A 23,505-nucleotide genomic window follows, 5' to 3' on the forward strand; every position below is an offset into this window, starting at 1 on the left:
CATCACTTGGCTTGTAAGGTATAAATATTGTTGCAGCTTATACTCCAGTCAGTGTCTCCAATGTCTTCTCCTGGGAAGGTCATTCTTACACATACTATGTTATACAATGTATCCATAGCTAGTACAACATATTCCAGCAAGCAGTTCTCATGAGAATTTCAACTACCAACACTTGGTCAGCAAAGTGGAAAATCACAATTTAATGAGGCTGTGCAACTTGCCCCAAGACCTCGCTAAGTTAAGGCCTACGAGTGATAAAGCTAACCTAATGCATAACCCTTAATATGACATATTACTACATTAATCAAACATAAGCGCAACATTTTACATTAATAAACTGTTTAATAGTACACTTTCGGAACATTGAAGGCCACTCAAGTAGGCGCACCTTCAAAAGTGTGTATTAGTTTTCTACATTAATTCATGCCGTCCACTTTATTGAGCATTCCTGCAACAGTTAGGACTATTCAAGGGGGACCGGCCTTCGGGAAAACGGACCAGGCTGGTGCCCGTAGAGATCAGTGGGGCAGACTCAGTCACAAATCTGGCTTACGTCTTAAATCCTGGTAGGACTGTGACAGAAAGAGCTGCAAACTCTGTCCTAAAAGGTAAATCGTAGAGATGGGGAAAGTCTGGTACATAACTGAGCCTATCTAACTGACTGCTTCCCAGTTCAACCAGCCTTTTAGAGAGAACACCACCAGGTGTTTCTGTTAGTGGGCGGCAGATCTCTGCCCTCCCTGTGCGCAGCAGGTGGATCTGGGCTAATCCTGCTCTGATCTCTTCCCTGTCAGTGCCAGTCCTGCCCCCATGCGGGCACCGATCCCGCCCACAGGAGTGTCCCGGACGGCCCGTCCCCTCCCCGTTTGTTTGGCTCAAGCAGGGGAAGTGCGTCGCAGTCCAGACTTGGACTAATCGAGCATGTGACGCTGGCGGGTGATGAGAGGGGTGTATTGGGCTCAGAAGGAGGCTTTCCTGCCCACGACTCTGCCAGCCGCCGCCTGCCACCGCGCCAAGGTAAGAAAGTAGGGACGCATAGACTGTACCAACTCTCCCTTATCTGTGTATCCCAGATGTGTGTACATGCTTTCAATGCAAAGCTCTGTCTGTGTCATTCATTACCCGGGATCTGGGATGGGTCTGTAACTCACACTGCGCTATTAATGCTGACGTTTTATGGACACTTGCTGTGGAGAACTGGCACCACTATACAGTATCTCCATTCGGAACGTTTTCAAACCGCAGGCTGTATTATAGAGAAAAAATAAATTCGGTGATAGTAACAGATGTTATTTACACGTTTAGTAATCCTAAAGTGCGGCGTAAGCACATCCATTGTGCCAATATATGCAAAAAATGTTTAATGACTAAAGGGTTTAAACACCATGAAAAGTACTGATTCGGAATACCATAGTACACCTTTCACCTCGTTATTGCTGCATAAGTCTCTTTCGACGTCTTTCTTGAGCTTCCTTCAGGGGAGATATGTGGCATTTCCTGAATCTCAGACAATGCTGTAAGTGTACACAAAGAGAATGTGGGTTTTGTCTGATGTAAAACAGAATTAGGAACTAAAAACTATATTGCATTTACAAAGCAGGTGGGAAAATTATTCATTCCTTGTTAAGAAGAGGTCCATAGTTGAGCATTGCTTCCAGTGCTAAAATCCGACAAAAGATCAAAAAAATGAGATAAATAGATACTCATGCGGAATGAATTCACAAATTATTGGTCTCATTTATGTATTCATATTTCATTTATTGTTTTTGTTAAGCACTCGGGCTGTCTGGGGATAGCACAGGGCATTTTATAGGGCACCAGAGAAGGAGGAAGTGCTCTCACTGAGTTGTGGTCAGAGGATGGCACATTCACACGACTTTAAAGACCAGTTGCCTCAGTGAGTTGAATGCTTTCTATGGCGAATTAATTGGAGATTTGCAGGTCATCATTCTGAGTCCTGGCAAAGCCGAGTCCGCCTTTCATCCTTTCGAGGTTGGTCAGTTGAGTTACATTGATACTTGTTATTTATAGTGCTTGAAAATGGCATAAGAGATGCCTAAAACACGTTAATATGTTTATCTACGAATAGTGGCGTAAATCTAAGCAGTGCAACTCGATGAAATGGAAGGCCTTCAGGACTTTTTTTTTATATTTTCTGAAGTTCGTCTAAAGGTGAAGAGTCGAAATGTTGGAGCATTGCAAATGCAGGGTTCACCACAAAGCCACTTCTGTCTCCCCAGGTAGAAGAACAATCGGTTTTGAGAGGCCGACTTTATATGTCACTTTGGATGGTATGGAAGTGGAAGACTTAATAGCTGTTGAAATAAATACTTAACTTCCCAGGGCCACAAGGGGACTAGAATATTTTGACTGCAACTGTCAGGAACAAAGCTAAAGGACCTGCTTGCTGTGTGATGGCTCCTGGTTACTAGGTACCCAAGACTCAATAACCTCAGAGGCACCCGAAATCATTATTGTAATGCACAAAATCAACATGTTATAGAAAAAAAATATTTAAAATGATGTTGGTCAATTTCACCAACCAGGAGGGTTGAACAGCATAGAAAAGCCAGTGTGTTGTGAGAAACTGATCATCAAGATTACCCGACCTTCACTGAACCGCAATCCCATTTTCATGACCCTGGAGTTTTCCCACAAGTTATGATTATAAAAAACTTTGATACCAGGGAAGACCCGGAAGATACCCATGGCGTTGGGGGCCTGAAGCTAATATTTGACCCTTAGAGACATTTAGATAATGTATGCTCCTACTGGAGGAGATCATAGATGCTGCCAACCGATAACATTGATCTGCAAGATTGCAAGTACCATCCACAGACTAATGCAATTATGAATATGCCATTGAACAACATTGACAATGAATTGCTAAGCTAGAGATTCAGAACATGGATTCTATTAGGTCAAGCCAAACACATCGAAATAGAAGTAGACTGGATCAGACTCCGTCTGGAGAAAGAGCTAACTAATTCTGAAACTCATTAGATGTTCCTATTCAACAGGTCAATCCATATCAATGAAAAATGAACATGGTAGCCCTCCTTATCAATCAAATGGTATCTGATGTGAAAAGGAGTATGCCATCTCTTTCCTCCTCTAAGGAGTGAAAAAGATATCTCAATGGAGGTATTGCATAGCTTTGAAAAAGCTGTGCTCCTCCTTTTATTCCCTATATTCAGTGTTGAAACGGTGGGGTAATCATAAGATTGAAAATCGCAGCAGCTTGCCAGACAAATTGAAACATTTTGGTTGCCTTGCACAGTCTGTGACTGCATAAAGTGAATCTTACAAAAAGGTGAAAAGTTAGTGTCACGAAAACCCTCCCAGAGTTCACTAGTAAGTCCCCTTGTATGGCTAACAGGGCAAAGATTGACAAGCTTAAGGTTTTTTCTGGACTTCTGAGAGCTCACTTTTGCCACTAAAACAGATAAACTTATTTCCACGTGAGCTCATTGACAAGTTAGGGTTTACTCAGTTCCTGGGCTCATTAAAACTGCATTGTGGATACTGGCAAACTGCCCTGTCCCGAAGACCCAAAGGTCCAAGGATAATGATCTGTTCCACATGAGATAGTGAATAATTCAGTTTCAGGTACCAGCATGTGGGTTAAAGAACATATCTGTTGCTTTCCAAAGGTCAATGAACATCGTCTTCTCCGGACTGAGCACATTATGTTTCGCCTACCATGTGAGACATTTAAGGGTTCAGTTCCTGCTGGGAGGACCACTTGGTCGACCTTCACAAAACATTGCTGGGCCTCCAACATGCTAAGGTCAACATTCGACCTCCCAAGTGCACGTATCGTAAGGCTACTGGGGCATCACAAGGTGTTGGGGGTCTACAACCTTTCCAGGCCAAGCTCAAGATTTCCTTGACTGAGGTCCACTGCCACCCAAGCAAATGCATTCCCCCTCATGTGCTCCACAGGGCATTTCAACAACTATTAGTACAACTTTTGGGGAACACATTTGTACCTTAGTTGCTCCCTTAACTGCACCTCCAGGAAACACCCAGTGAACACCTTCAACATTGAGGACTGTAAACAGGTGTTGTAAAAGAGGAACATCTATTTTTTGTAAAGCACACACTTTAAAATCACCTAATTCTAGTCAGCCCTACAATGTATAGACTGTAGCATACAACAATGGTTTCGAGTCATACATTGCTTCCCACTGTTGCATTAATACAGGCTCTGGAGAACCAGTATCTCGAATCATTTCATGACCCATCAAGACCTCTGAAGTAAGTGTGGTCCTAATGTTACTCTCACTTCCTTCCCATCTAGAATCAAACTTGTTAGCTACCCTCCACATGGTCCTGCTCTGTCTGTCAGCTTGCAAAGCAACAGCCAGCGAAATAATACATCAGTAGTAGCCCCAAAGACATCCTGAGAACATGGCACCATCCCATTTGACAGGATAGCTCAGACCTGAAGGAGACACTCACCAGCTGGTCAAGAGAGATACTGGTAACATACTGGTGAGCCATCTGTGTGGTCACCCTTCCTTGTGTTACACCCTCCCTGTAGCAAAGTGCAAGAAACCATGTACCCAAGACTCTGGGTGCCCTAATGACAGCCTGTGTTCAACATCCTTCTTGCTCCTGAAATGGGACCACTCTGGGAACCGCCACATTATAATATCTCCCACTTGAGGGCATTGACAAGAGACCCATGACCACCATCAATGTGCTAAGGTGTGTACCCAAGTGCACCATAAACAATTATTTTTTGTCCAACAAATGATATCAAGGTCTGCTATGCTGGTCATTTTAACTACATCCAGATTAACGTTGAGTTGTCAGAGCTCAGTGGACACTAATGAGGTCCGGGGCAGGTGGGATTGCCAGCAGGCTGAAAGATTTCAACCATGACTGTCAGGAAAAAAAATATGCACTGTTGTGCACCACGGTGGCTGTTAACATGCAAGTGTCCAATCTCCAACATACCCTTTTGTTGTCCTCTGGCTCCTAAGCAAAGGCTAATCAGGTTCAGGGACCAGACGCGCATCAGAAACGTTTGATGATGACATGGGAAATCAAACAAATATCAAGAAGCAAATTACAATCTGTCCCAAGACCTTGGTTAAATTTGCCAACTGAGGAGCATAAGCAGCGTCCTCCCAGTACAAAGAACTTCATTAATAGAAGCACAATTCCACTCAAAGAATAAAACCACTCCATAGACTAACACTGAGTCATCCCTTTCTGTGTACCTGCCAGACTATAAGTATCATGAGTAATGCTAACAGATGCCAAACATTTTACTCTCTTGTTGGATTGCATGAGCTAATGGAGTTTTAAGGAAGCAGTAGCCCTCACATTTTTTTGTTTGACGTCATTTCTGCTTAAAGGTTATGGTCAGAATTTTCTAGTTTTTTTCTTTGCAGTACTGTATTTGTGCTATGCTATTAATCAAATGGGCATTAAAATATACATCAATTTTGAAATTAAATACCTGTAAGTGAACAATCGTGTATCTTAACTTTGGTAATGTGTAATCTATGACATCTGACAACAACCTTCACACCAACTCCTGCGAGGGAGACCCTTGACTCCACAGCTCCCACTGACGAGTCAAAGAAGTAATGGAATCCTTAGTAGAACTACAGCCAAAGGGGCTCATTACGACTTTGGCGGGCGGTGGAGGCTGCCCGCCAAAGTCCCACATTGGGATGACCACCTACACCTTCCCTGCGCGGGCCCTATTATAAGTTTTCTGCCGGCCCAGCGGAAATCTCACCACAACATTGACGGCGGCTCGTAATCGAGCCGGCAGCAATGTTGCGTGTGTCGGGTGCAACACCACCCATCACGCTTTTCACTGCCCGTAATTTAGGTAGTGAAAAGCGTGACAGGACTGTCCATGGGGGCCTCTGCACTGCCCATGCAAAAGTGCATGGGCAGTGTATGGGCTCTCCTGGGGCCCCGATGCCCCCTTTCATGCACAGGCTGGCAGAAAGGGGACTAGTAAACCATGGTGGATTAAGACTGCCGAGACTGCCAGGCTGTTGACTGTCAGCAACCTGGCAGTGTCGGCGCACCTAATATGGAGGCCGGACCGCTGCTTTCACTGCGGTCCACCCACCATTGTGAGTCTGGCGGTCCCAGGACCACTAGATTCGTAATGAGGCCCATAATCTTAGGCTAGCAGGGAGAACATGCAGTATGACCGTTGAATCTAGTAGGTTGCCCTAGCAAGGCACATTGTTAGGCAAGCGTGAAGCGCTCCATCACGTTCTGATGATTGCGCACATATTCTGATGTGGATCTTGTCATCACCAGCACAGACGTGGAAGCTGCTGGAATGGTTGGGGGCCAGGGGGGCCTTGAAGAGTAGGTCCATGTGCGGAAATACGATGGCACACTACTTGTGACGGGGATGACCAGTGAGAAGCAATTTAATGTGTCAGTCATAAGCTAGCAATGGATGGTCACTGGAGAGCTGTCAATCCATTTCTGTGAGGAGACTTTAGTCATTGGTCGAGAATGGTGTGATCCAGCCTGTGAAAGGCCGCACATAGACAGAAGGGATCAATGGACAAGTGTTGCCCCTGGCCCTGGTGATAAGTAGCTCCTCAATAATGTACTTTGGTCAGTTTGGATTCCTCGGCATGGACAAAAGCCTGATTGCATGTTTCGAATTCTCTAGGCAAGTGTTCAGGTATTCCAACTCTGAGTGAACTTCTGTGGAAACAGAGTTATTGCAGTGCAAGTATCTGGTGAATCAACCAGGCTAGATCAGCGCAGTGGGAGAATGCATATCCGGGAACAGAAAGAAATTGAATGTTTGATATCCAGCAGGAGGGAGCGCCTGAACCTCACCTGCAACAATATCTGCCATAAAACGCTTGTTATATTTACCTTGTGGAGAAGTGATTACAAGAGCCAGTGTACCACACCTAAGCTCTGTTATTGTCATCGTGAAATGTGCCACGTGATATTAGTGGGTAAGCAACAGCAGCCGTTCCATATGAGGTAACAAATACCTCAGATGGTGCGAAAACGCAGCTTTCCCAGTACTCAACCGTTACTGCTCTATAGTTCTACCACCGTTTTTTCCCTAACAGTTTTAACGTGTTGTAACCTGAAGGCATGTCACCATTGTTGGCTCTCTAGAACGAAAATCTATAACTGATCTGATTATTAAGGTATCTCCCGTACATTTAAAACTCTCATTTTTCTCAGAGATGCAGTACAATAAAACTAAATTAAGCACTAGAACATATCAGCCTTTATTTGGTCCGGTTAATGAAAATGTGTATTGGATACGGTATTTTAAATAGGTTTTGTGTTTTTGACAAAGTTATGCCTAGCGCTCAAACCGAGAAGTGCATGTTCACTAAGGGGCCAAGAAAGAAGTATACGGGGCAATCAAGTTAAGGTTGAAAGTCAATACATGGTCAAATGGTGAGCTCGCACACAGTCTACGTTTCACACGCCCCTCTAACGCACGCAGTAGTAATTCTGGCTGGCTGCCATAACTTCGCAGAGCCTCGTTTATATTGACAATGGGAGCCTGACCACTGTCATTTTAATGACAATGAAATACTCACCTGTTACTAGTGTGTGTGGCCCCAGAGTCCTGGCTTCATACTAGAGTCTTGAATCCTCAGCTTTTATGACGGTGGTGTTTTGGTGCTGGTCTGATGCTTGTCCTTTAATCCCTAGGTGTTATATAACAGCGTTCTGGTCGTCAGGGGCGGCCCCACCACGAGGCGGAGGTGCGTTGCCCTGCCAACAAAATGCCCTCAATAACAGAAAAATAAAATGCTACTAAACTTTGTTTATTACCATTTTTTTTTTCAACGCCCCGTCCTGAACCGAATGTTAGGATGGGGCATGGACAATTGCTGCCGAGTGGCAGCTGGGAGCTGTGCACATGTTTAAAGTGCGCATGTCCCTTTGGCCGGCCGTCTTGCGATGGCCAGCCACATATGCACACTTTAAACTTCTCTAACCCAGCTCTCTTAAGACAGCTGGGTTAGAGAAGGCACAGGCCTCCAGGGCTCTGGTGAGCACTGAGAGAGCCCGCTGCCACCAGCTGTTTCATGTTGGTTACCAGCATGAAACCAGCGTCAGGATTGGCTTGTGCAGTTTTCTGGTTCCCGTGACATCGCACGTCAGAGCTGTGAGAGACGACGCAACGCAAGAAGAGATCTTCACCAGGTAGTTGCCTTTTTATTTTTTTTATTTTTATTGTATTCCCCCCTCCTGCCCACCGCATTCTAAATACGAGATGGCCGCCACTGCTGACCATGTGCAGAAAACAATACCCAGTTTAATTGCATAAGACTTTGGCCCTCATTACAACCCTGGCGGTCAAAGACCGCCAGGGCTGTTCTGGAGGTTGTACCGCCAACAGGCTGGCGGTACAAACTCGGAGATTACGACAGCAGCGGTTTTCCACCACATTGGTCCCAGCGGATTTAATCCTCCAGGGCAGCGCTGCTTGCAACGCTGCCGGGGGGATTATGAGTCCCCCTCCCGCCAGCCTTTTCATGGCGGTAGGAACCGCCATGAAAAAGCTGGCAGAAAGAGGAGTCACGGCATTGGCATGGGCAGTGCAGGGGCCCCCTGGCACAGCCCCATATAGCTTTTCACTGTCTGCACAGCAGACAGTGAAAAGCGCGATGGGTGCAACTGCACCCATCGCATGGCCGCAACACCGCCGGCTCCATTTGGAGCCAGCTCCCATGTTGCGGGCAACATCTCCGCTGGGCCCGCTGGCGGAAACTCGGTTTCCGCCGGCCCAGCGGGGATGTCATGATGGCCACCGCGGGAGTGCAGACGCATTGGCGGCCGCACAGCGGTTACAACTTGGCGGGCGGCGGTTGCCGTCCGCCAAAGTTGTAATGAGGGCCTTTATCTGCTTCCAGTACTGGGTGTGCTTTATTATAGTTTTATTGTCAGTGGGGTTTTCAGGCATGGCTAAATGAGGCTTTGGCTCAGGGCCCCAGCCTATGGGGGCCCCCATGAAAGAGCCAACTCTTTCCTGCAGAGAGTCTTGTCCTGATGACCTTGAATAATCCTGAAACAGATTGTTTTAAATATTGTTCTTAATTGCTCCCAACTTATTTTAATGTGAGTTATGTGTGAGAGTCTACTACAGACATGTTGCAGAGAAATGGTGTGTTTATACTTCATGCAGCATCCAATAAAAAGTTTTTTTAGATCAAACATGACCTCACAAATGAGAAATAGATGTGTGTCACAGAGGTAATTTGCAGTAATATTAGTGAGTTGCTGCTGTGTTACAATATTGAAAACACACATCACTATCCCTGAATATTAGCTGTGAACACATTTAGAATTTGGACGAGCGTTCCTGAGCAATGTCAGTGACCTGGCCAAAGAGGGCATGAAAGAGCTGAAATTGAATCATAAATTCAAAACTGTTCTGGACAGGGGCCCCTGAAATGCATTTGGACCTGGGCCCCAAAGTCCTTAAGATGTCCTTGTTTAGGCCTGCTACCTTGTATGAGAATTGCCTTTTGTGTTTGTTACATTTACTTTAAATGGTTGCACTTTTGGCCTACCGCTAAGTTACCAGAGCCCTTGGTATAAATGTAAGTTCCATCCAGCTCCGGTGTCACTCTGTTTCTTGACTCCTGCTGAGACTGGGTCTTCATTGTTAACGACAATGGAGGACAGATATGCTGTCAGAGTGTGGTTCCCCCAATTTAACTGACAGCTGGGTTCTGGTTTGCTGTAAGTGTCTGGTGTCACCAATTTTGCCGACAGCAGGTTTTTCTTTTATCTTCTGTACGTGTCTGGTTTGCTGTCAGCCAAGGCTTTAAGTGTAATGCCAAAAGTGGGGGGTCTCTAAAAGGGCCTTGCCTTTGTAGTTAAGCGTTTAGCTCATACACATAAACTAAAGTACAGTGATTTCCACAGTGTGCCATCCGACCGGTATTTTGGTAGCTTTCTGAACTTTCTGTTATTGCATTCTGATATATAATAGAACAACTGACATACACCTAAAAGCATATATACACCTGGAGAGCGTGGCGTTTTAAAACCTCAACACAGCATCCCTTAGAAGAATATATCACACCACAGGCACTTGGGTTTTCAGAAAGGACTCTTGATACAGTCCTAGGTCAATTGCAGGTATCCAAAAGATCTGAATAGGTCTCCTCACCCACTTATTGTTGTGGCATGCTTCATAATCGGTGACCTAGACACAAGGTGAGTAGTTGCCATCTTGGATGATTCAACTAATGTGTGGGAGTTCAGATAAAATCAGCTGGACAATTGCAAGGATCCAGGTACATTAAATATATATTGGGGTATACTACTTAGGGAATTTCCACTTGAGGTACCCAATATATAATTAAAATTGTGTTTTATGGACGTTAGATGAGATTTAATGAACCATCCATCCACTTATACCTCACCTACATGTTTCGGCCTTTACTCATGCCTATTCTGATCAAAGGCCATTGTCAAGGTTATACTGGTGCTGGTGTCCCTTACTACAGTCCACTCATTCTATGTATCACACTAAGGAATGTGAATAGTGTTTCCTGGCCTGCTTGGTAGTATTATGGAACCTGCAGAGATATGAAGATGAATATGCTATTTGTAATTCTGTTGCAAGGGTGCGGAACAACACTTCTATGGGCAGTGGACACTGCAAAAATACATTATTCTATTTTTTTGTGATCCAGGTGCAACGTGAGACATAACACAATAGTATGACTTATCATACTCATATTCATGCACATGGGCACACTCTCATTCAATGCTCTCACTTACCCTGACTATTGGCTACTCTTGTATCAAGGACCAGACAAGGGACTCCGCCCTTCAGCCACAGACTTTTTTTTATCAAAATGCCATGTTGCACGAGATTATATTTATTAACATAATCAGTAGATTGAACGTGGTCAAAGGACATACCAGGATGTCAAACTACTAGGACAAAATAATACCCATGATGACTACTCTGGCGTTTAAAAAAAGCAAGAACCTTTCTTGATAAAAGTAGCACATCATGTTTGACAGTTTCCTAGTGTCCCTGCACAACACAATGCACTGCATGGAACTCTCTTAAAAATTCTGTCAAACCTGGTTGTTATGATCAATATATTATTGGATAAATCACCTCACAATGTGCAAATCGTCATGCAATATTCACGTGCTTTCTCTGGGTATCTATGGTACCCTGTTAAAAAAGTGGAAATTCTTCATGTAGTATACCCCAAAATATTTTTCATGTACCTGGATCCCTGCAATTGTCCAGTTGAGTGTATATGACCTCCTGCTTATGGTTGTGTCCACCAAGGTTGTCTCGATCTGTCCTAGAGTGGATAGGTCCCGTATGGCGAAGCATACCACAACAATAAGAGGATGAGATGACCTATTTGTATATTTTTGATGCCAGCAGTCGACCTAGGACCCTATCAAAAGTCCTCTGGGATATTCCAAGCACTTATGGGGTGATATATAGACTTAAAACCAGACCGAGCTATTATGTTTGTCAATGGTTATTAACTGTTTAAGATAAATGAGTAACATTTTGTTGTAAATAAATAATGTTGAAAATGTTTCAATTCTGAAATGTATTGAGTCTGTGAATTACACATTACTGAAGTCTGCTGAGAGGTAGTGGTCTTCATAGTGTCTCAGTCGCTCCGTTTTTCTCACTCGACTCTTGACATGTATACCTTGTTCTCTTCACATCCCATCCATCTGCATATCTTACACCTCATCTTATTCCTCTTCCGTTCGCTTTTTCACTCTCTCATGAATGCACTGCCTCGAATCGCCTTTGTTTCACCATCTCCCAAATGCACAAGACACCCATTCACCTGTAAGCACAGTATGTTATTTTATTTTTGCCTTGATACTCTTTTCCAATTGTGTTCGACCTTCTTACACATTTGTACAAGATCACAAATGTAACTAGAAGATTTGGCTATTGCTCTGTGTGCTCTGCACAGAGGCCAAGGATTACATGACCATGTATCCTGAACACCATTTTGACCCACTGAAAGATAGTGTGAGTAACTCGATCGGTCCACAATCTCCACTCCAGAGCTGTCAACCGTAACTGGTTCTAAACAACTGGCAGCGATTCAGTTCAAAGTAACCTCTGTGTAATGGCAACACGCTACACCAAAAAATGCAGAAACACAACGTCCTAGAAATAGCTGACATTCTTAAGGGATGCAATATATAGTAAGACATATGAATTAGAAACAGAAAGTAAACTGCTGACATGGATTAACTCAATGTTTTTTACATGCATTGTTTAGAAAATGATCAGTGTTACTTCCTAGAAAAGTTAGGGGCATGAATACAGGGCTTTATTTGCTATCAGTTCTGAGACACGGAGGGACCTGGCCCACTTAAAGCCCTGATGTCAGTGTCTGGTTTCTGCAGTTTTATTGATAGAAGGTTTCTGTTTTGCTGTCAGCATCTGATGTCCTTAGTTTTACTGAGAGCAGGGTTCTGGTTTGCTTCCTATGCCTAATTTGCTGCCAGTATCTGTTGTCTGCATTTCCATTGACAGCAGGATTTCGGTTTGCTGCCTGTGTCTGTTGCTCACGTGTCTACTGCCAGGAGGGGTCTGGTTTGCTGACAGTGTCTGGTGTCCACAGTTTTACTGACAGCAGGGTTTTGGTTTGCTGACGGTGTCTGATACATACACTTCTGCTGATAGAAGGATTCTGGTTTGCTGCCCATGTCTGGTAACCTCAGTTCTACTGATAACAGGGTAATGGTTTGCTGTCAGTGTTTGCAGTTTTACTGACAGCAGGGTTTTGGTGTGTTGTCAGTGTTTTTGGCCTTCCACTTTAATGAATGTAGGGTACTGATGCTCTGTCAGCATTTTGGATCTTCATTTCTAATTATAATGGGGTTCAGGCATGTTGCCTTTGTCAGGTTGCTCAGCTTTAATAACACTGGGGTCTGATCTGCTGCCAATGTCTTGCCCCTTGGTTTTAATTAATGTTCAGTTCTAACCTCCTGCTAGTCAGAGGCCCCCATATTTCATGAAAAAGTGCTCATGTCCAGGGGTGGCTTCTCCACAATGGCCGAGGAGCATCTCCACACTGGCTAAGAGCCAGCAGCTGAAATATAAAATTAGATTTGATTATCGTTTTATTTTACAGCTGTTGGCTCAGCCAGTATGTGAAGGGAGGGGTGAGCTGGGCCATGGGATGAGGAGTAATAGAGTGCACTAAATGCGCATGTCAGTTTGGCCGCCCGTCTTCGGCCAGCCAAACTGACATGCACACTTAGGTCTCTCCAATCTGGCTGTGTTGTACAGCCGGGTTGGAGAAACTGCACAGATCCCAGTGCACTCAGACCAATCCTGGTGCTGCTCTCATGCTAGGTATAGCATGAGAGCAGCACCAGTTTTGCATGCGGAGCCTGTGCTGGTGTCCCAGGAACTGCTGAGACACCAGGAGAGCAGAGGAGCGGAGCGGCGGCAGAAAGGTACATTTTTAAAAAAATGATTATTTATTTCCCCCTTGAGATTTGCAACGGCTGCTGCTGCTTATGACTTGCTGACAGTGTCCATGGTGAATGATTGTTAAAAAGAGTAGGGGTCTGGCCTGCTTCCACTGTTCTGAGTCCTGGGCAGTGTGTACTGAATTAGGGACCATGAGGAAGCGAAGTCCTTTATACCGCCTATCTTCACCAGTGTGTTAAACCACTGTCTCTGGGAATTGACAGATGAGAGGAAAAGGAAGCATGGGGCCTCATTTAGGCATTAGATATATGTCATAGTAAGCACAGAGGCGGGCGCCATCTTGGATGTTCTTGGATTTTTTTTTACCAAAGAAACAGCTGTTTTGGTCTAGTGGTTGGTTTTCGAGCTATATTCATCGGTCATGATGTAGTGGATGCGTGCCTGGGCTGCTACTTAGCAATTTGGACACTGGGGGCCATATTTATACTTTTTGACGCACAACTGCGCCAACGCAGTTGTGCGTAAAAAATTTGAACGCCGGCTAACGCCATTCCAAAGCGCCATGCGGGCGCCTTATTTATGGAATGACGTTAGCCGGCGCAGCTGACTGGTGTGCGTAAAAAAAAATGACCCACACCAGGCAGCGCCGGCGTAGGGGAAAATGGAGCTTGGGCGTTAAAAAATGGGGCAAGTCAGGTCTGAGGCAAAATATTAGCCTCAACCCGATTTGCGCCATTTTTTTTGACTCCCAACCCCCATTGAAATGACTCCTGTCTTAGCACAGACAGGAGTCATGCCCCCTTGCCCAATGGCCATGCCCAGGGGACTTATGCCCCCTGGGCATGGTCATTGGGCATAGTGGCATGTAGGGGGGCACAAATCAGGCCCCCCTATGCCACAAAAAAATAAAAATAAAAATACTCACCTGAACTTACCTTAAGTTCCCTGGGATGGGTCCCTCCATCCTTGGGCGTCCTCCTGGGGTGGGCAAGGGTGGCAGGTGGTGTCCCTGGGGGCATGGGAGGGCACCTCTGGGCTCCTTCCGAGCCCACAGGTCCCTTAACGCCTGCCCTGACCAGGCATTAAAAAATTACGCAAAAGCGGCTGGACGTCATTTTTTTTGACCCACCCACTCTCGTGCGTCATTTTTGCAAGGGAGTTTAAATAAGGCGCACATGCCTTGGAGTCATTTTTTAGATGGGAACGCCTACCTTGCATATCATTAACACAAGGTAGGTGTCCACGCTAAAAAATGACGCAAACTCCAAGATCTTTGGCGCTAGACGGGTCTAACGCCAAAGTATAAATATGGAGTTAGCTTTGCGTCGGATTTGCGTAAAAAAAAACGACGCAATTCCGGCGCAAACAGAGTATAAATATGCCCCTGAGTGATTTAGCAAAGAGCCGCCTTGAGCTATGTCATTTGTCATGGGTTAGAATATTCACCAGTTGTGTAAAACCTAGAATGTCCATGTAACTAACCCACGGCAACTTTTTGGACCATTTGTTAATTGCAAAATTGTCTTACTGCTTGATTTAAGCTTGGTTATCCCAAAAGAAGAAAGGACTAAGGAAACACCTTATTGCTTTCTTTAATTTTTACTTCGACGGAAAGTCAGCTGTCAAAATAAAATGGATTGCTCCCAGGTGCAGAGTACATCAAAACAATATCCAAAATGGGCACAGTGTAGAAGGTATGAATCTTATTCAATATGTACGGAATGGCAAAGCATAACACAAATATAATACTGATAATATCTATTCAATAATTTACTTAATGTTTTGGTCCACATTAACATTGATCACAACATATACAGAATAAATGAATTTCTTGTTTCACCTGTCACATTCACGAACGTGTGTTGCCAATCTGTGCATTTATAGAGAGGACAAAAAGTGTAAATTGCACTCGTACGCACACATACAGAAGAAATCCACGGGTCAAAATGTGCTGATTATGCACCATGTGAACCCCAGGCACAAAAACTAGCCATGTGCATAGAGTTGCATTTCTATCCCAAAACAAGTGCTTAAAGCTCGACGCGGTAAACGTTCTCCCTGGTTCATGTAGAGCCGCGAGTAATGCATTATGATGCGGCCCTGAAGAATGTGAAGACGAGCCTCGCACTTTCTCACATAGCGCGGATATTCATTGGGTTTATGGTGAATTGGGGTTAAGGAGGCCGCCTAAATGGTTGCTCCCCGCACCGCCCCTGATATAATGAGCCTGTTGCAGTGAGCGGCCTTCTCTCTCGCAACCACGGGACTTGCAGGAGCTAATGAATACTAAAGGAGTGGGCACATTAGAGCTGCTTTGAAATTCATAGGGGAGAAGGGCACAGCACCTCCCTTCCCGGCGAGATGCAGAATGTGCGTTATACGCATGCGTTGTCATTTGTGTGGTTCTAATCCAGGCTTTAAGCCACTCCCACACACTTGAAAAAAGTAACATCGAATTCCTTTAGTGCTTGAAAAGCTCGGCCAGAATGTGGCCCAATTGGAAACGCCTCTACTGTCAGGTGTTTTAAACGAAGAGTCGTCAAAGAATGACCCCATGAAAACAAACATGAAAGCTGGAAGTATTTTTTTGAGGAACACACCTTATTTATTTACACTAGGAAAGTCTTGTTTCGGCTATTAAAACAAGTACAACAGTAAAGATGTTGTTACATATTATAAACAAATACAATATTAAAATTGTCAGGTTAATCACATTTCATTAAATACTTATCGTTATACAATACAAATATACTGTCATTGATTTCACCCTTTCGACCTTTGCTTTTGCTAACACTGGCTGGTGGTGCCGGCCTTGCTTATTCTTCGTGTATCCCCAACTTTTGTTTTGCCCTATAATAACTAAAAGAGCATACCATGCGAATTAGCAGGGAATTAACGGGCAAAAGGTCAGCTTTAAGTTGTCATGTACTTATGGAAACCATCTCAGCCCATAAGTCAACAATTGTATTGCAGTTGTGCTAACGAGCGCCATGGTGCGCTGTATTATAAATACAGCACTACCATGGTGTTGTTAGGGGGGGCGCAGGGCAATGCAAGGAAACTGACACATCAGAGCCGGTGCTCCAGTTCCTTGTAAATGAGGCTCTGAAGGTGTCCCTTTATGCACATAAACAACCAACCCTGCAACGCAGGCATCCTTGCACCATGGTGCAAAGGCGCCTACTTTTGTGCTAGGCTGCCAATTGTGCGCCAGCACTGAGGAAAATATAGGGATGTGTTGTATTTCTGGGAATAAAATACATTCATGCACTTTCAAAATAACGCAGCGCGGCACAGCAAGCTGGCTTGCAGTGCCACATGCATAATTTTCTCGTAAATGAGGCCCATCATTCTTCCAAGATTCTAGATTTTGGGTGGCATATATATATATATATATATGAACTTATATATGTCTTATTATCAAATTCATAAATCCGGTGTTGCTGGTGTCGTTAATGACTTCCCATCTTGTCCTCTACTAATTGCCTGGTGTGCTCGCCAATCAGCTATATTTCCCCATCATCAAAGACTCAAGGGCCTCCATATACTCCATCTCCAGTCTCCCTAGTTCAGTTCCTAGGTGTTCGGTTTGATATGGCTTTTCTACTTCTTGCCCTGGATTTGGGTCTCTAGCTTGTCCTTTTGTGGCCCCAGTGGGTGATACCATAATGCTGCTGTCATTTTTTTGCCCATCCCACTCTCTGTAAATTGCGGCTTACCACTCACTCTGGTCCATCAAGGGTCTAATGAGTGTGAGTGGGTAGGAGTGCTAGATCAGGATCTCTGCTCCCCTGGATCCCAATGATAAACCAGAGTGCACCAGTACCTTACATTTTCCTTTGCACACAAGACCACAGTTATTTTGTGCTAGGTGTGTCTCTTGCAGGAGTAATAAGTCAGGGTTTTGTCTCACCAGGTATTTGGCCACAGTCCCCCCTTCAGTTCAATATTTAGGCCATTTAGGTTCCATGACAACAAGGAGAGTGTCTGCCCCGTTCCCATATCCAATGTTATCCCAGTGGACCATAATACACATCCTCAGGGTGTATCTTGTCACCTGTTGTGTGTCATGTACCTCAGTTGTTCCCACCCTCATTATCCCAATTCCCCCTTCCCATCACCTTATGCTGCAAGTTTTAAACTACTTGCCCCCCAACTGCCTGAGGTGCCTGTCGAGCCTCCATCAAAGCCTTCAAACCTGTGTTGCGAGTCCTATTAGTTCAAAACCAGACTACATTAGTCAAGCCAGCCTACTGAAACAGGATTCTATGGAAGCTGTGAGTGATCTACGGGTCTGGGACCGTCATCTGGCCTCCTCAAAGTGTCCATATTAGTGTCCTTTCTTTTGATGAGCCATTGTTATGTACTCTCATTGTCTGGTGCTTAGGGCTTCCCTCTGCACCTGCTGATTCTTCATTGTTTACTGTCTCCTCTACCTCTCAGTCGGGAATCACGCCCTTGTCATCTTGGGAAGCTCTTTGTTTCTCTCTCTCTTCCTCATCCAGTTGTTCTCTAGCAATCCAGCCAGTATTCTGTTTTGTCAGGGGTCACAAAGAACTGTGTCTGCCCTACATGATCACTCTGGGAACATCATAGTCTCTTTTGTGCAGTTCTGCGTTGACATTGTTGAATGTTCAACTCTCCACATGGAACTCCAGCATGTAGACCAGGAATACCATTATGGTCTGGTTCCCCACTCTCATTAAGGCGTGTAACCGTGCTGCTCGTAGGATGACATCCTGCCTTTGTAATTTAACACTCCTGCTATTATGCTTTGTGGCCGTGTTCCCCAACCTCATAAGAATACCCTGTGTGCCCTTTCTATTGCAAAGTGTTGGGATAGATTGGTGGGGCGCACAACTTCTCTAATAAATCCCACCACTTTTGACTCAACAGTGGCTGCCTCCACCTTTTCTGGGAATCCCACAAAGCCCATAAAATTCCTGCAGGACCTTCCTTCCACATCTTCTGCTCTCCTGTGCAGTCTGTGAGTTTATTCGCCATGGTCGAACTGCCAGTACCACCACTTTTTTACTGCCCGATGGCCTGGCGGTGCTGATGATCCCAATCCGCCATGGGGGCCCCTGCACTCCCCAGGCACTTGACATGGGCAGTGCATGGGCCACCATGGCCAGTCCCGTCGCACTTTTCACTTTGCAGACAGTGAAAAGCGCTACGGGTGCTGGTGCACCCTACGCAACCCCAACATTGCCACCAGCTCAATTATGAGCCGGCGTCAATGTTGTGGGCTGTTTCCCGCTTGCTGACCCAGCGGGAAACTCGTAATGGGGCCTGCAGGAAGGGGGCCGCATTTGCGGTAACCTGACCGCTGGAGCTTGCCGGATGGCCTTTTCCATTCACCAAACTCTTAATGACCCCCTATGTCTTTTATTGCCAGCAGCAGGTCTGCGGGCAATAGGGCATGTTTACGGATCGTTTTGTTTTTGTGATGTCTGCGGGCCTGCTGTATCTTCCCCTTATGCTTCCAGCTGAAAGGCATATTTTCCTGCTTGGCTGTCGATAGCGGCCTGGGCCTCTTGTCTCGCTTCATCACTACATGTTCCAAGTGTGCTAGCCAGTTGGCAGTAGGCTCCCCTGTGTGCCCCAGAGCATGGCCCTCTCACGTTTGCCTACCTTTATCCCTCTAGTAGGGGGGGAGAAGAGGGCGTGAGTCTCAGGCTTAGACTCGCCAGCATCCCCAAAGACCAAGCAGTGACCCAGTCTTTGTTCCTTACTGGCATCCTTCTCAGTGACCCACAGTACCTCCAATGCCCCTCTTCTATGAGGCAGAGTCTGGTGATGTTCTCAGCAGTTTGTTTGTTACAGTCAGCGCGATGTCAAGCACATGTCGCCCTCTTGTGCAAGGATGTATCCCACAGACCCATGTGGCTCACAGGTGGGTGCCCTTCCACTTCACTATCCACTGCTTCCTCAGAGAGCTGTCTTGTGGAGCACTCATGCTGATCAGGGGCTGCCCGGTGCCCTCTTTACCCCTGCTCCACAGCCCACACCTTTGGGAACTTCAGCACCTCTCCTCTATGAGGCGGAACCTGCCGATGACCCCTGGGCACTGCTGCACCATTGAGCCTACTCACCACAGTCAGTGTGGTTTTGCGTACAGGTTTGCAGGGTCATGGCTCAGAGTCCCAGGTGGCTCGCATTTAGGCATCCCTCTGCTCCACCTTCTGTTGTTTTCCAGGGGACTTGTCTTATGATTTCTGACAGTAGTTATGTTGCCACCCTGCGCTTAGTATTCATGTGAAAGTTATGAAGTGTCTCCATGAGAGGGCCCCAGATTCAAGCAAAAAGCCAAAAGGGAAAAAATTGCTGACCCAACCCTCTTGAGAGTTTGTGAGTCCTAGGTGCTGATCTCTACACATTACACTCAAGTCACCTCAGGTTTAAGGAGAACCTCTCAGATGTTTGGTCTTTCTCCTCTAAAACCATGGATCCTCTTCACCGCGAGGAGCTGTAGTAATTGACAGCTCCTGCTGCTGCCATTTTCATTGTGTAAACTCTCTCCCAATGCAACAGTCCCTTCCAACGGTTGCATCTACCACACCCACGAACCCGATGCATCTCAAACGTAGACAAACACATGTTAAATGCTTGCCTGTTCCCCTCCGGTCCTTACCTGCCCTGCAATACAGCAGTGGCATGTGAGAAACTAAGTACTCACCACTATCTTCATATCTTCAGAAAAAGCAAACCTAGCATGTTAAACACATGGCAGTTTTTTATGCATGTCGCATACCCCACTAATGACCTTTAAAAGGGGGCGATCCTAGTAGTATTATTATCTCCCATGCACTGTCAAGCTCATTCAACAATATATTGTATTCTATCCTAGCTGTATTTTATATAGCACTTCCTCATAAAAAGGAGAGCAAGCACTTTGTAGACGGTAGCCAGTAGTCCACGGGAAGTGACTGGCTAGGTGGTTGGTTCTCAATCTGGCTCCTTTGAGAGGAGCTTTGGCATTGTGCAAGAGGACCAGAGTTCTCCCCTTATTGTCTCTGCGCCTTGGTGTGTAGTGGAATGAAAAAGAATAGTAAGCTTAAACTTTTGAGGCAATGCTCTTATTGGTTGAAATACTGTGGGTCTGAACTGCAGCATGTTTGGGAGTGATTAGAGCTGTGGAAGATGGTTAGCAACTGTTTTTACAATACCCCTGCACAAGTGTAGCTGCACTTACATGCGTCGTCAAGTGAAAATGAGTAAGATATTTTTGAGTAGTCAGGCAGGCCAACCATCCTTGAGGGAGATTTAGCTCTATCTCTAATGTCGATATGATCCAGAGTTCTGTGGTGTACATTCCTTTCTGATGAAGCTGAAAATGTCAGTGTTTTGGTTTGTGGGACCCTTCATCTGTTGTGGAATCCTGGTGGAGCATTTGCACCCACGTGCCAATCATCTGATTATAATCATAGCATATTGTTATGTTAATTTCTGGTGACCTTCCCTGCCCGTTCTCCTTTTTAGCACTGTAGAGATGCTAAAGGTCTTTCGCCTCAGGAATGGTAATTGGTCTTCAAATCTGATATCACTGCAGAAGGATGCCAAGAAGCAGCTAAACTAATGTTGACACTCCCTTGACACAACTCAGACAGTGATGGGAGGAAGATCTGGCAAGACCATTACATGACTGAATGAGCCAAAGCCCTGGAAGTTTCTAAGACAGTCTCTTGGAACACCCAATTCAAGAATATTCAGTATATGATCCTATATAGGCCATACCTCACCCCCTCCCACCTTAATTGCATGTTCCCCACAGCGAACCGTACCTGTCCCAGGTACCCTGCTCCACTAGCCTATCTTCAGCACATGCTCTAGTCCTCTCCCAGACTATCCCACTTCTGGGACAGGTTCCACACTTCCATACCTATGGTCAAAAACGTATCAAATTGAATTCCTCAGAAGACACAGCCCTAGTCATATTCCACAGATGGATAGAACACAAGGTTCGAGCCCGCTTTGCTAACCTGACCCTCCTGTTGGCTAAATGACTCCTAACCTCACAATGGAAGGACCCGCATCCCCCGACCCTAACCCAATGGCGAACAGCAAAGCTCTGCATTGCATTGGGAGGAGGCCAGATGAATACGACGATGCCCCATTACCACAGCGTGAGATGTGATGTGATGTGATGCAGCATAAGACTCTTACGAAGGAATACTCCCCAACTGCCACACCAGGAATGTAAAGTAGTGGGGAGTCCTGTGGCCACCAGTTGTTGCCCCCCATCTCAACATGTGGAAGTGTACCTCTGGAATGCTGTCCTGGGAACCACTTTGCTCTCACCTCGAGATACCTTAAATCTTCCCATCCATCTGCACAGGGGCTCTCTCATGGCGTACCCACGTGTGTCCAACCCAACACCGACACAATGCCGCCTTTCTCTCAACTTTCCCTCCCACTCCATTTCCTCCCTCCACATCAAATTCCACCCACCCCAAAGTCCGTCCACACTCGTTTATTAACAACATTCCCCATCGATGTGGCCACTCGTGTGTTGTCTAAGTTCCTTCGTCCCCCTCTCCTAAGTTTTCCCCTTTTAGACTGTTCTTTACAATATTGGATATAGGGAACCCCGCTCAGCTGATGTGGGACCCTAGCTGATCCACCCCACCTGCAAAAGGTGATTTATCAACACTTACACGCAACTTAGAGCTCCAAGTAATGGAAAGACACAGCTCAACGTTTTCTAATATAGGATCAGTTCATCCCCTTACTACACTCTCCAGGTTGACACACTAGTGGGCACTCTGGACTGATAGTACTGTTATACTCTGTATATGCCTCAATTGAGAATATTTGGGAAGGTTTCAGATTGAATTCCTGTATGTCGTGGCAGTCTGGTGTCCAATGCATGTAACCTGCGCTGTTTGATTCTGTTTTTTTCTGCATTAATAATTGAAGTTTGTATGCACTAAAGTGAAGAAAATCCAATAAAAATGGTTTGGGAAAAAAATAAGCAACTCAACTTGTGGCTGGAGAATTTTGAGGTTTAGAATAGCAAGGCAAATTTGTTGCATTGCCAGTTTACATGAGTCTGGTGGGAATTTTCATTACTCTAGGGTGGGGCAGAGAAGGATCAAGGTTTAGACAGGTTGGAAGTGGTCAGCGAGAAGTACACACATGTAAATCACAAAGTCTACAGGGCAGATGTACTAATATTTGGCACAACTCAGCAAGACAACTTGCGGAGCTGTGTTGCTTCAAATGGAGATAGCAGAAAGGCACCATATCATCTAAGATATGGTGTATTCCTGCTCTCCCTTTGTGCTGGTGCACTTATGGTTGCTAATCGCCAGTGCATGGTGCGAGGGTCCCTGCGTTACAGCCAGGATTGCCTTTGTGCAGGAAGGGACACCGTCTTGCACAAAAACAGTTCTCTGAGTTCTTTTTCATCTTTCTATGTGTGCTGTAGAATGCAGCTCACGTAGAAAGAGGAAGAATAACAAGGAGAATAAAGCATATATCTCCTCAATACGCTTCCCCTGGGAAGGCATACCATTTTGATACATTCCCTAGTCTACAAGTGTCAGTAAATCTGGGAATGCCCCAAAAACCTCTCTCCACCCATGGAACACCTTCCCAGGGCAGAGTAACGCAAGGCAACGACTTGTGCTGCATTGTGTTAGTCTTGATTTGAAATGCAATGCAGGGTCATGCAAAGTGGCTCTGCGTGTCATTGAAAATCTCATCTAAGGGCTTGCATTGGCCTTGTATCACCTTGCATGATGCTAGGGCAACACAAGCCCTTTATAAATCTGGGCCTTCATGTCAGACCAACTCCTTAAGAGAAGTCTGACTAGTAGGGCCCTGGCCTCCTCCTAAGAATGGGTAATGTGTCTGCGGTGTGGTACATTACCAGGTTCATTGATCAAAAACACTGTCAAAGATGATTAAGAACCTGTAGATTTCTGCCTGGACTATTCTATCAGAAAATACTCAAGTCATCTACAACACCAATGGCATGATCAGTATAATGTGATGAGGTAAGCTTCCGTAAGAGAATGAGCTTGGGCTATGTATTTGCTTGTCCTATGCGAAGGCAGGAC

At 45.4% G+C, this 23,505-nt stretch overlaps 1 protein-coding gene across 7 annotated transcripts in view; it reads left to right on the forward strand.

Annotated features, from left to right (window-relative positions):
• The first annotated feature begins 863 nt into the window (after positions 1-863).
• The window catches only part of MLPH (melanophilin), a 368,118-nt gene continuing 345,476 nt past the window's right edge, over positions 864-23,505 (forward strand). For all 7 annotated transcript variants that reach the window (XM_069225566.1, XM_069225571.1, XM_069225568.1 and 4 more), the window contains exon 1: positions 864-1,017. The gene's annotated coding sequence lies outside the window, so the exon portion shown is untranslated. The remainder of the gene's footprint in view (positions 1,018-23,505) is intronic.

The sequence above is a fragment of the Pleurodeles waltl genome, chromosome 3_1 (assembly GCF_031143425.1).
Source record: "Pleurodeles waltl isolate 20211129_DDA chromosome 3_1, aPleWal1.hap1.20221129, whole genome shotgun sequence".
NCBI classification, from domain to species: Eukaryota; Metazoa; Chordata; class Amphibia; order Caudata; family Salamandridae; genus Pleurodeles; species Pleurodeles waltl.